Source organism: Pan troglodytes, chromosome 5 (assembly GCF_028858775.2).
Source record: "Pan troglodytes isolate AG18354 chromosome 5, NHGRI_mPanTro3-v2.0_pri, whole genome shotgun sequence".
Classification (NCBI taxonomy): Eukaryota; Metazoa; Chordata; class Mammalia; order Primates; family Hominidae; genus Pan; species Pan troglodytes.
The window spans coordinates 91,464,246-91,480,970 of NC_072403.2; the positions used below are offsets into that span (position 1 = coordinate 91,464,246).

Consider the following 16,725-nt stretch of genomic DNA (forward strand, 5'->3'; position numbering starts at 1 on the left):
TTTATTAAATAGGTTATTTGTAATCCTTAAAAAATTAAAGATAATGTAAGTGCCCCAAAATAGGAGGCTGGTTGCATAATTATGGAGCATCCATACAATGTGGCCCATAAAAGTCAGGATGTAAAATATTTAATGACATAGAAAAATGTTTACTATATGTTAAGTGAAAAAATAAGATTATAATGTAGTATGCACAGAATACTCCTTATTTGATTAAGAAAAAGTATGTATTCTATGAATAAATAATATATGTCAATATGCACAGAAAACACTGAAAGGATGTTCATACCAGGTTAATAGTGGTTCTCTTTACATAAATTAGACATGGTTTGGAAGATCATAAATCGTTAACTCTTAGAGACGAAGAAACTTTGAGATCACTTAATTCAGTTGCTCATTAACTCACCAGATAACTCATTCCATATACCGATTGATCCAAATATTTGGGAGTTTTTTCTCAACTTGTGTCTGCCTCCCTGTAATTTCCACTAGCTGATCCTATGTCTGCCCTCTGGAGCAGTGGGGAATAAATTCAATTCTTTATACATGACTGCTTCAACTATTTAAAGACAACTCCCAGTTCTTCCTAAATCTTTTTTTCTTCAGGGCGACAGTTTATTCAGTCTTTCTTTATGGTTTCCCGACTCCTCCCATGGCCCCACCATACTTACCTGGAGGCCCGGGAGTTGTTTGCATCCCTCTAAAATGAGTCATCCACAGTAGACCCTGCATTCCAAGTGTTCTTTGGCCAGATAGAAGCCAGTAAACCTCTTTGTTCCTTTGATCTCTGCGTAGCAAAAGCTGCCATTCATATCAACTTTAAGTTAACTAAAACTCTTTCAGGAAGTTTCTGCATAAGCAACTATTAAGAACCATCTGATCCAATCTGAGTTTATTCTATTAATTATTTGAATCCAAAGCAGGACCCATACAGCTACAACAATCTGTTTTTCAGCTTCTGGTCTTTATATTAATCCTTCATATGCCATATTTTACTTGTTTTAGTCCATATCCAAGTCTATCAAATACTGATATATTTTAGGAAATAAAAAATCTATAAGATTTAGTATGGAAAATAAGGACCAGTACAAAATGGCAAAACCAAGGAAAAAAAGAAATTCAATAATATTATATATAGTAGAGTGGTTAGTCAAGAAAAGGACATAAAATATCCTTGCTTTTTCCCTGACTTTTATGAGCGGGTCTCATTATTGGGCTTTCAGTCCTGTACCTACACAGAAGCACTCCCCAATGATATAGCTTGGACAGACCTCCCTACATTTTCCTCTTCATAATTCCATCAAATATTATGGCTTCAGCAATTATAGCTAATTTGTAAGTCCCAAAACTACATATTTGAGTCTGACTCTTGAATGAAATTCCAATGCCAATTTTCAGTTACTTCCTCTGTGTTCTCTACTTGGATGCTCATCTATGCATCTCTAAAAAAACTGAAGTCACCATACTCTCCAAAGTTATCCCTTCTCTTTTGGTTTCTAATCTGTTTGTAATAATTCTGTCCTTCTTGCTGGACAGCTTTGCATTTTAATCAATTAATTCATTCACTCATCAAATATTACTGGGCACCTAAAATCTGTCTTGCACCAATGACTATGTGCTGAGGATATGGTGGTGAATTAAAGTTCTTTCCCACATAGAACCTCATTCTAGGCTACAAATTGTGTTATATAAGTGCAGTGATTTAAAATAAAATAAGAGAGAGAGCATAAGAGTGTTTGCTTTCCACATTTAATAAGTCTCCAAGGCCTTTCCCTTCACTTTTAATGTCTCTGGTATTTATCCTTATTCCTCAGATCCCACACTATCCAAGTTCTGCTTTCAATGTGCCTCATTTGACAAATGGCAAAAATGTCTTGGTTTAACCTTTGAAAAAATATGTATTGAGCCCTTACCATATGCTGGGCACTAGAATTGATACCGATCCCAAAATGATTTCTAAAAAATTTGCAATCTAGAAAGAGGGAGGAAACAAGCATCCAACCCACTTAAATACAAAACAAAATTGATAAACTCAGAAATTATACTCAACCAGCCATAGAAATTCACAAGATGGGGAGCTTCTGGAGAGGACTCAGTTAAAATGCTGCTTGAAGAATGGATGGGACCTTTACAATTTGAATTTGGGGAGGCAAAAGCATTCTCGGCAAAAGACTGGATGAGTCAGGAGAGGAATACCGAAAAGCACAAATGTCTGAATAATAGTGGGTGGTGCCATTTGCTGGGAGCTTAGGTTATTGGTAGAGGAAGCTGAGGTTAGGAAGGTAAACTGGGGCCATTCTGTGAAGAGTTTAAAAGGCTGGTTCAAGGAATTTGTATGTAATTCATTAAACTATGGAAAGCTATTTTCTTCTCTTTGGAATGTGCATGACCTTTCTGTTAATCTGTTTGTTTATAAAACACGAGATAACTGCTTTCCACTAACCTAGGATATTGGCATACGTGTTGGAACAGTACCTTATTATATGAAAGCTAAGTAAACCTTGGTAGATGGTGGTATGAATGTATTTATGTCCACAAAATTATGTTTCTGAGCTTTGGAGTATTTTAGGTTCCCATTATTTTGAAATTAGATAAAGGCTGCCAGTGAGACAATTTACAAAATTCTATTCTCTTAACTTTAAATAATGAAGAAAGAAAAGCATTCTCCTTCAGCATTTATTAAAATTCAACAAACTGGTAGAGTCTAAAAAACACAACAAATGTGACCACAAAATTTTAGTAGAGTATCTTCAGATGTTAATGAATGTCTGAATGAAAATACCATAAATATGGTTTCTTCTAAATATATGCAAATAATTACCCATTTCTAGAATGAAACATTAGTTTCCAAAGAAGCAATTTGTCTTTCTAAACAAAAAAGACTGAATTGTTTAATTTAAATTTTGCATCAAGTTACAAAAGGAAATTCCCATTTGAACTGGTTTATTTCAAAAGCAAATAAACCAGTTGAGGTTTTCAAATATAGAATTATATGTATTGTGTTGATGACTTGTCATAACAAACAACATTCTGGTGTAACTTCTTATTCTGTACATGGACAATCTTCAAAGTATGGAATTGGTAATGAGTATAGCACTTTGTACTATATGGAGTAGATTTGAAACCCAATAAGATTTCAAAATTGGCCAATTTTACCAAGAAAACATGAAGAAAGGTTTCCATGGATTCAGAGAATCAATAGTGCCCTCTAAAGGAAATCTATGTGAGGTACATTCAATATCTAGGTTTAATTCAGCACTTATTCCACGAAAATGCTACTTAATTGTAACTTATAATAATACAGATTAAAAATTACAAAAAGAATGCAGGCCAGCCCTCGTCATAAGTATCACAAGTAGCTGTCTACACCAATGCTGGACTGGCTGGAAAGTTCCTAGAAAGGGAAAAGGGGATAATTTCCAAGTAGAGGATTAGACATCCTAGGATTTGGAGAGATTGGAACCCCAGAAGCAGATCCAAGTAGGTATCTTGGGAAAACGTGCTACACTGAAGAAAATATCTGCAGAATTGAATGCTGAGAAAGTCAGCTTTTGCCCAGGGCAATCGCTGAAAACCTGTGTAATGGGAAAGATAGACAAATTAGCTGAATTAGAAGAGGGCAGGCAGTGTAGCCTGGCTGAAACCTATGAGCATGAAAAGAAAAAGTGATATGAAACATTTATGGATTTTTATTTGTCCATCTAATTTTGTGGTTTATGTTTTTGCTTCTGTCCATTTTTCAAACACACACAGATCCATTCACAAATAGCTTGATAATGTCACAAGAAATATTGGGTAAAACCATATATTGCTATTGCCAATTAGGAGCAGAGCAAGTCTTGGCGATTACTATCTGCCTTACAGACATTAAAAAGTCAGTGAGTACAGAAGATTATTAACTCCAGATATTAATGGCTGCAGCAGAGTTACTGTCATAATGAGATGGTTGGGAATGAAAACACTTCATTTATTGTTACCAAAACTACACGTATAGAGCACCGTTTACATTTTTAAAACTTTTCCTCCAGAGTTCAGGTCCAGCTTTATCAGATAACAAAGATCACAGAGTAGGGTGGCACTTAGCATGTACACCTTTAGAAAACTTACCCTGAAATATTGGACAACTTACCCTGACATATTACTATACATATATCACTGCACCTGAGCCTCAAAATAACCCATGGGGTTGGCAGAGCAGCTACTATAATAGCAGAGCAAGACAAAAAAAAATCTTGTGTAGCATGAGTCATATTATGTGGGAAAATTAATTTTCCAATATCTATTTTTCTACTTATTGATTGGAATATTAAAACACTTGAAGATATACTAGGTTAAATGTTAATGGAAATAAAAAAATCTGCTAAGATGATACCGCGGCATCAACCACAGTCAGCAAGCTGTTCCCCAGCTTTTGGGACAATCCAGGTTAAATGGCACATTTCAGCAGAGAAGCTGTGGTAAGTAGAGCAAGGGGACAGCACTGCACCATCTTAATTAGATGTGACACATTAGTCTGAAGTAATCTGAGAATTAAGGCAAATAGAGCCATCTTTAGCAGGTTCCTCAAAATAAGACCAAAGCTACAAGTTGTGTCATCAGAGCAGAAGGACGGCAGGAGCTGCTGGAAGCAGCCGACTGTTATCGCCACATCACATCGACTCACAGGCCTCCTAGGGTGTATTTGGAACTTCACAGGCTACAGTTCAAAGGGACTTTAAATGTTCGTTTAGGTTTTCCTTCCAATGGCTCTTAAAAGAGAAATCCCAGAGAGCATAGATTCCTTTAAATCTCCAGGGCAGGAGGTAACACAAAACCCCTCCTCCTATAATTTATTATTTTTAGCTAAGAGGCTAATTTAAAGGAGGAGCCAAAGACGTACTTGTAGGGAGTTTATCACCACCATAGCATGGCACAGTGGCTGGCTGGGCAGGAACCATAGGATTCCTTAGGTCTGACTGCCCTGTCTCCAGTGTGTAATGGAAGAGATATGTGCAGCATTCTCTCAGCATTTTCAGAATTCCCTTCTGCAACCAAGGCCCTGCTCAAGAACAATGGCTCTAGATGAAGTTTGCTGCTCATAGGTGCTTCTGGATGAATAAGCAAGAACGTTTCTAGCCTGGGCAACAGACACAGCCTAGGTACAAGTGAGTGTTGGAGAAGCTGCCTTCAGTACCCTGGTCATCAGCCACAGCCCTGAGTCTGAGGAAGGGGCTGTTGTGTTCCTGCTGATGCCCACAAAAACTGAGGCTTATCACTGCCACAACCCAGCTCCACTTGTCCTGTTAGCTATTTTTATTATACTGTACTATATGGTCATCAGTACTTGGACACAGACAAAAATGGCACGGACAGAATTCCACATGGTTAGGCAGGGCAAGTTATTAAAATCCCCAATCGGCTGCTAGCAAAACTAACAGAGGAGTTAAATAACTGGACCTGAGGACACTGCTAGCGAACAACCCTGTTTCCATCCTTTAAGCCAATGCTCTTTGCTTTTCGTCACTTACACACTTTACTTTGGGTCATGTGTCAATGAGGCAATCCAATAAAATAACAAACACTCAAGGGAGGAGAGCAGAAGTACTTCCCCTTAGACTCTCCTCTCTAAGATCTTTCTGGAGATATCTTAAAATGGTCACTGTCTTCGTAAAAATTTTAGGCTGGAAAGGACAGAATTTTGTTGTGATTTTTAGGTTGATGAAAAGGAGTAAATGTACATCTTTTAGTGTCTCCCATGGGATGTTCAGAGTACATACCCACAGAATCTTTTGGGTGTTTATGAAAACTGGCCAGGATAACAGGGTTCTGCTACGTGTCAGGATGGGGGAGGGTGCTGCTGGGAGACAGGTCTTGAAGGGTACTACATCGATAAAGGAAAGTCATCTGTATGAAAACCCTCTGTCAAAGTCACTGCAGTTATTAAACTATGGAGTCATTCAGGATGTTTCCTGTGAACAATGGAGCAGTTATTCTCATAAATTTTAGTTTTATTTTACTAGATTTAAGCAGCATTTTGGTGTCCAGAAAAACAGGAGCCCTGGGAAAGTTTTGAAGGTCTTGTGAGATAGGACAAGGAAATAATAGTCAATGGGGCTGTGTACCTAAATGAGCATTGGTCCAGAGTATTCACAGCAACAATAGCTTACTCGGTCTTCTGATAAAGAGAAAGAAACTAAATCCTGAAAAATATTTCTAGAGTCTTACTTATTACAGGGGCAATCAATGGTGTTAGAGAAACTTCAGCCCTAGTTTCTTCTGCCTACTGTGACCTGTTGTCACCATCCTTGTGGAAAATTCCTGGAAAGGGAAAAGGTGATGATTCATGAGTAAAGGATTGAACACACTGAATTCTCAGAGATAGGAAACCCAGAAGTTAAGAAGTGTCATTTGGCCTCCATTAGTCTATTTAATCCCAGTAGCTTAAGGTTGTATTAATCAGGAAAACATACTTTTATGAGCATCAAAAATTGGAAAGCTAAAAACGACATTGCTGGAATGTAGGGTCCTGGAAACTATCTTCCTCCCATTTGGGGCATTTTTCTGCTGGCAACCAAGACTGTGGGGACCGGCAAATACAGTTTGCAGCTGCTTCAGGGGCAGCAGGAGCCAAACTCTGGACTCCGGTGTCCAGTGACTGTGGTGATGTTGGCTTTCTAATTCTGGTCTTTTATTGTCTGAGTTGCAGCTGGACGATGCATTCTTGAAGTCAGGTGGCCTCCTGATTGTAGTAGAAAAGTGATTCCCCTGTAGGTGGTCAGCCACTGTTCTATGAATCACACCCAGAAGCCCAATGTAGAGCCTGCTCCTCCAGTTCTTCCAGTTTCATAAGCACCTCACTCCTTGTATTAAATCCTTTCTGTTTAAAATATCGAGAGGTTTCTGTCTTAGGTACTATGCTGTCTGATGCACAGAGTACTAGGAAAAACAAAAGAGACCTACACTAAACATGTTCTGTTGGTATTTTCATGTCAGTAATAAAGAAATAAAATCTAGGTAAACAAAGAATCTACTAAGGAGAAAAAATCTGAATTAAAGTTATCTGTAACACTTAATACCAAGAGAATTGGCACGGTATCAAATTTGGGAAAAGTGCATGTCCCTAAGATTTATAACCCATAGTTGCATAACACGGACTCTGAGAAGCTTGCAATAAAGAAGTATGCTTAATTTTGTTTGCCCAAGTGTTTCCTAAATTAATTTCAGAATGACAGTCATTATTTGGGAAATACTAATTTATTTAATTATGAGGGAAAAAGTACAGTGTCAATATAACTAAGAAGACATTTGAAACATCAAAAACAAAAGATCGAAATTTACTAAGTGAAGACAGATACAGAAGAAAAACCAGTAAGCAGTAAAACCAACAGAGTTAAAGTCTAAGTAACTGTTAATACAGTTATTAAATTTAGTATGCATATCAAGTAAAAGTCTTGAAAGGGAATGTAAAGTAATAATAATAACAATATGAATTTACATTCCTATAACATTTGAACAAAAACTAGCAAATGGGAAAGGGGGAATGAAGAAAATAGGATAATTTTTATATCTTCCACTGAGAGGGTCAACAGATTTGGGTTATTCTTGACACAGAGAGAAAAATTTAGGAAATAAATAACTGAGTGAACAAGTGTTTAATGATGAGGTAATATAAAAGTACTATGATTAATAACATTCAAATCAATAGACAGAAAAAACAAAACCTAACAGAGGAAAAAAAAAATCAAGAACTTCAAGTATTAGCTGGTTAATGTTAAACAAAACCCAGCAGTGACAACTCTAAGTGTAACAAGCAAAAAACACTTATGCTGGCTTTTAAAGAAATCCAAATATATGCTCTTTATAAGAACATATCAAAGACAAAACCATATAGAAGGCATAAAATAAATCAAGGGATGAACAAAAACATGAGACATGCAAACCAAAGAGAAGTAGGGGGTCTTGATGTCAACACCAAAATAAAATTCAAGGTAAAAGAAATTACTTGAAGCAAAAGGGAGACTTTTATGTTGCCAAAAATTACACAATAATGACAAAGGGAAGTGATACTATTTTCTCCCTCTGAGTGCTCCCCCTGGTAAGTGTTAAGTGTTAAGGTGCACCTCCAGAAGTGCCTCCCCTTAGCTCTCATTTGTTCCTTCCACAGGGTTAACTTATTTGATCAGTGAAATCAGAAAAGGATCATTCTGCATTCGTGGACTCCTCTCATTGACACACTCGCTTACCCATCTGAAAACAGCGTGAGTTCTGTGTGGAAACCTCCCTGAATCATACAATGGTAAAATTAAAGTCTGGCTTTGGAAAAATTCAGCCCTCCCACCTAAGCCATCCAATGAACAATAAAACAGTGTGCTTGCTATGCAGACACCACTTCAAGATACACTCCCAAGCATGCTCTTCCAATCACATTGTTGTTCCTATCCCTACCATTTAAAAATTCTGGGGCAACCGCCTTTTCTCATCTACCTTTATTTATGACTAAATAAAGTGAGTAAGTAGTGGAAAGTCTGTTTTGGTTAGAAATTCAGTCCTGAATTAGAGAAGTCCCCTAATTCAGCATAGCATGCAAAGAAGCTAATATTTCATCCGATCCAATCCAATTTGAGTATCTTTCTCAATTAGTTTATAAACTGGAGAGGAAAGAGTTGTGAGTAATTAACACCCTCCAAACCTCCAAAATGGGGACCATTAACTTTATTGAAAATACATTAAAGAAATATATAAGAAGAAATTGACAAAATCACATTTTATTTTCATTTTTATTTGTAAATAAATAGAGAGGGGGTCTTGCTATGTTGACCAGGCCTCAAGTGATCCTCCCATCTTGGCCTCCCAAAGTACTAGGATTACAGGAGTAAACCACCATGCCTGGCTGACAAAATAACATTTTTAAAAGGAAATGAATGCTCTCTTTCAATCTTTAATTGAGCAAAAGGACAAAGAGCAGAACTGAAATTTGTATTCTACAGAGAGTTCTCATTCTTTTCATGTATTCATTAAAAAAAAATCTGCAAAATTGATCATATACTAAGCTCCAAATCGAATCTCAATAAATTTCAAAAAGTAACAATTCTACTTGCCATATTCTCTAACTATAAAAATAAAATCAGAAATTAACAATACAAGACAATGACAAAATAAAATTTTAAATGGAACCGAAATATAAAATAATCTTAACCGTCTGGTCACAGAGGTAATTAAAATCACAGTTTAAGATACTGGAATTGGATCAGATGCCTCCTGTGTACCACCTCACATCCTCTTGGTCTCATCTCTGATTCCAGTTATATTTGTGGCAAATATTTCCATATAGGTTGCAAACTGTTTTGTGCACAGGGCAGCTCACCTAAAGAGTTAGTCATACACAGCACTCATGGATTCTCAAGTAGGATTTGTGAGAAGGAGTCAATGGAGAAATACTTCTCCCCTTTGTCTTTTGAGGAGACAGTTCCAAGACACATTCAGTACAATCCTCAGAATGTCCTTATCAATTCACTAATGAACGCACATATTGGAGTTCCCTCCTTTCCTTGTTTTCTCTGGCCCCTCACTCCCACTTTCTGGGATCACTTCCCCAGCCAACTACTTGTACACAAGCTCTTGTCCCAGGCTTACCTTTCCCTTTCCCTGGAACATAAGTAAGTCAAGTACGGTCCTGAAAAGCGAACCATCAGGGTGGTATCTGGAGCCAAATTTACCAGTCAGATGGCGAAAAGAATTTCACTGTGGTGGGATGACTTCAAATAACAGAGAGATGACTGGGGATGTTACTGCAACAAGATTGCCTATAAGCACTGAATATATTTAACTACAGGATAAAGACTAAAGCAAATGCAGAATAAAGTATCAGAACAGAGTGCAAATGTTTTATGTCTTGGTGTGAAAATTACAAAACTAATAAAAGTTGGGAAGAAAAAGGAGAAAAAATAGCAGCTAAAATAAGTATATTGCTTTCCTTATTTGTAATAGTTTAGAGTTGAAAGGTATCATTTAAAGCTGACAAACCAAGTCGTAGAAATATAAAAATATTTAACAGTATAAAGAATAAGAAAGACAATATTATATTATCAACTAAAATCTATTGTTGAAGAGAAGGAGTCATGAAAAAGAAACACACTAATTTTCAACACTGCTGAATATGGAACTTATAGATACTGCCCAAAATAATAGAAGATCAAAGGTATTAGGCACGAGAAAAAACCCAACAGGCTTTTCTTAATATCAGAAAAAAATACACACACAAAAGAAGATAAACCATATAGTGAAAGATATTTTAAGCACTGCTAAAGCAGAGTACATAAAATAATACGATGGAATAAAGATCAAATGTATCTGAATATCAATAAATGTCAAGCTACTGAACTTACACATTGAAAAAAAGATTTTCAGACTGGATCACAAAACCGTCCAACTCTGTTTTATACAAGATACACACCTAAAACAAAACGATCCAGAAAGGTTACAAATAAATACTAGGCAAGCATCCCTCAAAATAAAAATAGAATCAAGATCTTAATATCAAAAAAGGTAGAATTCAGACCAAAAAGCAAACAATAATCTACAAAAATAAGGACTTTCTTAAAGCCAAAGGGCACAATTTACAGTGAGGGTATAATTATGAATCTTTTATGCATCAAATAACACTCTTGCATATTAAATAAAACAACCATTACAGAAATTACAAGGAGAAACAGAAATACATTCTACTAACATAATTCACCACATTACATTGAGACAATCATAGCCTATCTGTGGCCACCAAAAAAGCGTACGAAAAACAACTGAACAGCCAGTTTTTATTATAAATACTCAAGTAAAATGGGAAAAGATGTATATTTGCCTAACATAATAAATCTATCTCAGCCCAAAAGTCAGCATCATGCTTAAAGGGAAAAGAGGAGAAGGCAAACCAACTAAAAAATATGTACAAGACAATTATGACCTCTATCACCATTATTATACAATACTGTGCTGGAGGAAGAAGCCAATGCAATTAGCCAAGAGAAAGAAATTAGAGAGCTTTAAAATGGAAATGAGGACTTAAAACTATCATTATCAAAATTATTATGTACCTGGAAAACTAAAAAAAAGCTTTTACTTATACAAATACTAATGAGATAAGATATGAAAGACCACATTAACAATGGCAACACAAAGGATTAAAAATCTATAGAATCACAAGAAATGTGTAAGACCTATACAAAAACAATAACTACAACAAAACTTTAAAACATTACTGAAGTATAGAGAAGAATTAAACCAATGGAAACATATACTATATTCTTTGATAGGTAGGCCAAACATTATAAAAGCATGGATGTAATATTTAAATAAAAGCACCAAAATGTTTTTTTAAAAAGCTAAACAAAATGATACTAAAGTTTATAGGCAAAATGTATACATAAAGGAATGAAAAACTTGAGATGAGTAACAGGTTGGAGAGTCTAGTGTCACTAAATATTAAAATATAATTTACAGTTTCAAACATTAAAATAGGGTGATACTGGCACATGAATAAACAGGCAACCAGTGGAACAGAATAAAAATTCCAGAAATAGATCCAAATACATAAAATAATTTAGTATATAATAAAGGTGTAATTTCTAATCAAACTCAAAGACAGGCTATTTAACAAATGGTATCAGGCTAGGTGGATTGCCACTTGGAAAAAATTAGTTAAAGCTGTATCTCACAGTATATACATGTATAAACTCTATAGAAAATAAAATTTAGAATGTTAGATAAAAATTAGAGAATCCTTTTATAACCCTAGAATGATTAAAAATAAATGACTGATAAATTTTACATAAAATAAAAAAGTAAGCATGGTAAAAAGAAAAAAATACAATAAGCAAAATCAAAAGATAAGAGATGATTTGGAAGAAAAGTTTTCAAGTCACATCACAGGTAATTGACTAATCTATCTAATATATAACTCAATCTTGGAGATAAAGATCAATAATCTAATGGTAAAATGGGGAAAGAATATGAATAGGTAGTTCAGAAGTGTATGGCTCTTAAATGCAATCTCCAATTAAGGGAAATGCAAATTTCCTTACAAATACTGAGCTATCTATCAAAAGGGCATAACAGGCACTTACACTGATGAGTGTGTAAATTGGTTAAAACCATGGTGGATAAAATTGTAGTATCTGTTAAACTAACAAATGCTATACCTTCTGATCCATCAATTCCATTTCTGGAAATTTCTCCTACAGCTATACTTACACACAAGTAAAACTAATGTACAAAGTCATTTAATGAAGCATTATCTGTAATAGCAAAGACTGGAAGCAACCCAAATACCTATCACAGGAGGACTGGTAAATTAATGCTGGTATATCCATAAAAATTGATTAGCATGAAGCTATCTCTTAAAAGTGAAGAGGCTTTCTATGTAATGATATGAAAGGATCACGGTATTGCTCTCCTAAGGCTGCTGTAACAAATTACCGCAAACTGGGTAGCTTTAAAACAACAGAAATTAGAATATTCTCTTACAGTTCTGGAGACTAGAAGTCTGAAATCAAGGTGTTGGCCGGGTCATATTTCCTTGAAAGGCCCTAGGAAAGATGCTTCTTTCTGAGCTTTGCATGGTTGCTGGCAATTCTTGGTGTTCCTTGGCTTGTAGACTTCACTCCAGTCTGCCTCCATCTTCACAAGGCATTCTCCTCTGCACTAGGGCTTGATTAAATAACTGGGTACTACAGCTAGTCAAGTTGACATATAGACTAACCATCATAATAAGAAATATAATGAATAAAAAATAAATCAACATACATAATAGTATATAAAATATGCCATATTTACAAGATGGAAATAATGACAATTCATACTGTATTTGCACAAATTTTGGAAATGTCACTGGTTCTCAAGAAACCAATGAAAATAGTTTTTTTAAATATTTATATACATTCATAACTAGTTAGATTAAGGACAGGGAAAGGAACAAGAATGTATTGTATACCTTTCCATATCATTTTTGATTTCTGAATCATGGAGTGTATTACCTAGCCAAAATGTTTGATTTTTAAAAAAGAACATAAAATAGTAAGATATGTGGTGCTGATACAGAAAAAGAAGGATCATTAGAACAAGATACAAAGTCCAGAAGTGTACACGTACATACATGGACACACACACACACACACACACACACAACCAAAAATGGCATTTTGGATGAGCTGGTTGAACTTTAGGTTAATTTTATGTTCTTTTGCTTATCTGTATTGTCTATTTCCTGTATCAGCTTGTTTCTTTTGCATGAATAGAAAAACAATTTAAAATGTCTTTAATACCACTTGGCAAGTTTGGCAGAGGTAAACAATTAAGGATCAAAGCCTTTTTAGAATAAAAAAATTCTCATTTTCCTAAAAATGTTTAAAAATTGATTGCCTCCCCTATTAAAGAAAACATTTTTTATCTTGAAGGATTTGCAGAGAGAGGAGAATGAAGAAGGGCCAGCAACTTAATTAAGTTTGTACAATTCAGATATTTATGAAACTCAAAATTAACAGGGAGAAATGAGCTTTAGGAAAACCATTTCCAAAGTGGAAGCTGTTTGACATGATCATTTCTTTGTTATTGTTGTTTGTATTCATGCTTTTTACACACTGAGTAATCTTGTGCACACACGTTGCTACAAATTCCACATATGTATGATTAAGACAAAGATCAATATCTTTGGTGTAGATCTTTCTGTTTGCTAGGCATGTCCATGTGGATATCCCACAACAAATTCAACATGTTTAAAACGGAGCTACTCATGAACTCCTACCTTCTAAATCTGTTTTTCTTATAGTTTCCATTTCAGTCAGTGTCCCTGTCATCTCCTCAGTTACTGGGGGCTTCTTCTCTCTTGCTCTCTCCCACATTCAGTTGATTACCAAGTGGTGTCAATTCTCTCTCATAAATAACTCTATCATTCATCTATATAGTATACGCCCACTGACTTTTCCATTATTTCTTATCTGCAATTCCTAAACTGTTCAATCCATCTTCTACATTAGTATAGAAGTGCCTGTTTCAAAATGAAAATCTCATGTCATATTGCCATCTAAAAATCCTCTTATTATTTCTAGTAAATTGCATTATATAATAGGAGCTCCATAAATGCTTAATAATGAATGAATTAATGTACAACTGCAAGATGGGCAGGAGTAGAATCGGGCATAATTATTTTCATACTTATGAGCCATAAAACAATTGCTAGAAAAAATGTCACCCAGATAAAGCCATTTGCTAGTCCTTGACCTCTGAAACAACTATCCATATCACATCAAACTACTATAGGTGAAGGTCTCTTTTTCTTCATATGCTTCTTGATTTTATTTTACTAAATCAACCAAGGGCAATGGTTGCAATTTATATAAGATTTTGAAATCAATTATACCAATAAATAATAATCATGATAATCATTATAAAATAGCATTTTTGCAGAGCTATAGATACAGTTGAGATGTATTTGCCAATGGTGATATAAAATTCAGAACTTTTTCAGCTCCAAATTCATATACATTGAGCAACGCAAAGAAATACTCTCCCTAAAATAAAAATGACTAATTCTCCATCTCCTAATTGTTATTCAAAACACATTCTTTATAAGTATACCTAAACACATTTTTGCAATACTAAAAGCATCTGGAGATATATAGCACTTACCTTGCTATAAATTTAAATGCAATCCTCAGCTGTATTTTTATGAATTAATAAAAATGTTATTTGGGCAATCTGGGTTTTGCAGTTAATCAAGAGAATTGTATCTTTACGAGAATATCCTAGCAACCTCTCAGCAGGTAAGAAAAAAACCCAGCTGACCATGTACACTGATTTAATTAATGCTGCTGGACTCCATCAAACTTTGCAGTTAATCAAAAAGACACTTAAAAACAGAAACAGAAATTATGCTACAGCTGAAAATGAAAAATACTGGTGAAGGGTACTAAGAGAAAAATTTCATAACTAAATGAGAACTCCTTACTCTGTAGAATGTTTATCAATAAGCACAGTAACAAGAAAATTGATGAAGTTACGACTCCAGTGGGGGTGTCAAAACCAATATATTTATTACTCTAACTTTATAACTATTTAGTATTACTCTAATACTTTATATAAAGTATTACTCCATTACTTTATAACTCTGGGATTGCTAGTCCCAGAGCCAAAATTACATTGGGATAATCACAGTTTTAGGGATACATTCAAAACTTGCATTGCCACTACATTTTCACTGGCCTGTCAGACTGTCCATTTTCTAGTGGAGATGCATTTTATGGCACCTGAACCTTGGAGAAATATGCTTCTCTCTTCTACATTTGAAAATAGACCTATTTTCATCCCCACCCCTCACCCACTCCATCATCAGTATTAATATTTTATATGGCCTGATACTTGGCACCATATAAACAGATTACACAGAAACAGGTCTGTTCTATACGAAGTGGGTTTTGTTTTTCTAAGACAAAAAAAATTAAAAAGCCAAAGAAAGACATATGAAGACTTTATATAGCAAACAAAATTCAAATGTGATCGACTGTGTTAGTAAATAAACACTTCTTCTAGATGTATGTAGGAATTCTTGTTTATATACCTTTGTCTTCACATACACTGAGGAGTGGCTACATGAGAAGCGGGAATACTTAATTCTGTCTCATTTTTCTTTTTTTTTTAAATATTCCCTGTATATTGGCTAATTTAGATAATTTTATTTTATTTTTCCTTTTTTATTATACTTTAAGTTCTAGGGTACATGTGCACAATGTGCAGGTTTGTTACTTATGTATACATGTGCCACGCTGGTGTGCTGCACCCATTAACTCGTCATTTATATTAGGTATATCTCCAAATGCTATCCCTCTCCCCTCCCCCTACCCCACAATAGGCCCTGGTGTGTGATGTTCCCCTTCCTGTGTCCAAGTGTTCTCATTGTTCAATTCCCCCCTGTGAGTGAGAACATGTGGTGTTTGGTTTTTTGTCCTTGCGATAGTTTGCTGAGAATGATGGTTTCCAGCTTCATCCATGTCCCTACAAAGGACATGAACTCATCCTTTTTTATGGCTGCATAGTATTCCATGGTGTATATGTGCCACATTTTCTTAATCCAGTCTATCATTGATGGACTAATTTTAGTATTTTTTAAAGCTCAAGCATAGAAACCACTTGACTGGACCATGAAGTACATACACACACACTCCCACATACTTTTCTCAAACTTTCAAAAACCTGAACATTTAAGAAACTTGTTGCATTAAAAAATGAATGTTCACAAAGAACATCAAATTTAAATCACATTGATTTGTTCTTCTTGAGGGAATGCTATAAGAATGATGTTTTGAAGCTTTTTCTGAAAGTTTGGGAATCATAGGTTATAATGGAGGAATGCTATATGAACTACCTAATCTTTTTGGTGTTCATTGTTCCAATAGAATTCCTCTTTCGTGACTAGTTCAAATTTTCTGACATGTTAACCATGCAGAACCGACAGTTACAGATCACAACTGGTTCAGTCACAAAATAAAAAAGACAGTGGCTTCTTTCTAGTCCAGTGTGCAGTGTGAGGAGGCAAAGATGAGTCCATATACTGCACCTGCTCATTGTGATCACAAGCCCTAAGTGCTAGATTTAAATATAGAAAAACCTTCCAGGGTAGCCATTTCTGTACATAAAGGAACACCCACTCACCCCAACGAGTAGTACTTTAGAATAGTGGTTCTCAAATGAGCTGCAACA

General features: G+C 35.2%; 1 long non-coding RNA gene across 10 annotated transcripts in view; it reads left to right on the plus strand.

Moving 5' to 3' along the window:
• The window catches only part of LOC104006895 (uncharacterized), a 102,753-nt gene that overhangs the window by 42,993 nt on the left and 43,035 nt on the right, over window positions 1-16,725 (plus strand). For 9 of the 10 annotated variants that reach the window (XR_010158074.1, XR_008548584.2, XR_008548583.2 and 6 more), the window contains exon 4: window positions 8,144-8,237. This is a non-coding gene — a long non-coding RNA (uncharacterized LOC104006895). Of the gene's footprint in view, window positions 1-8,143; window positions 8,276-16,725 lie in introns of all 10 variants that reach the window. The other variant, XR_680859.4, reaches the window with a different exon arrangement.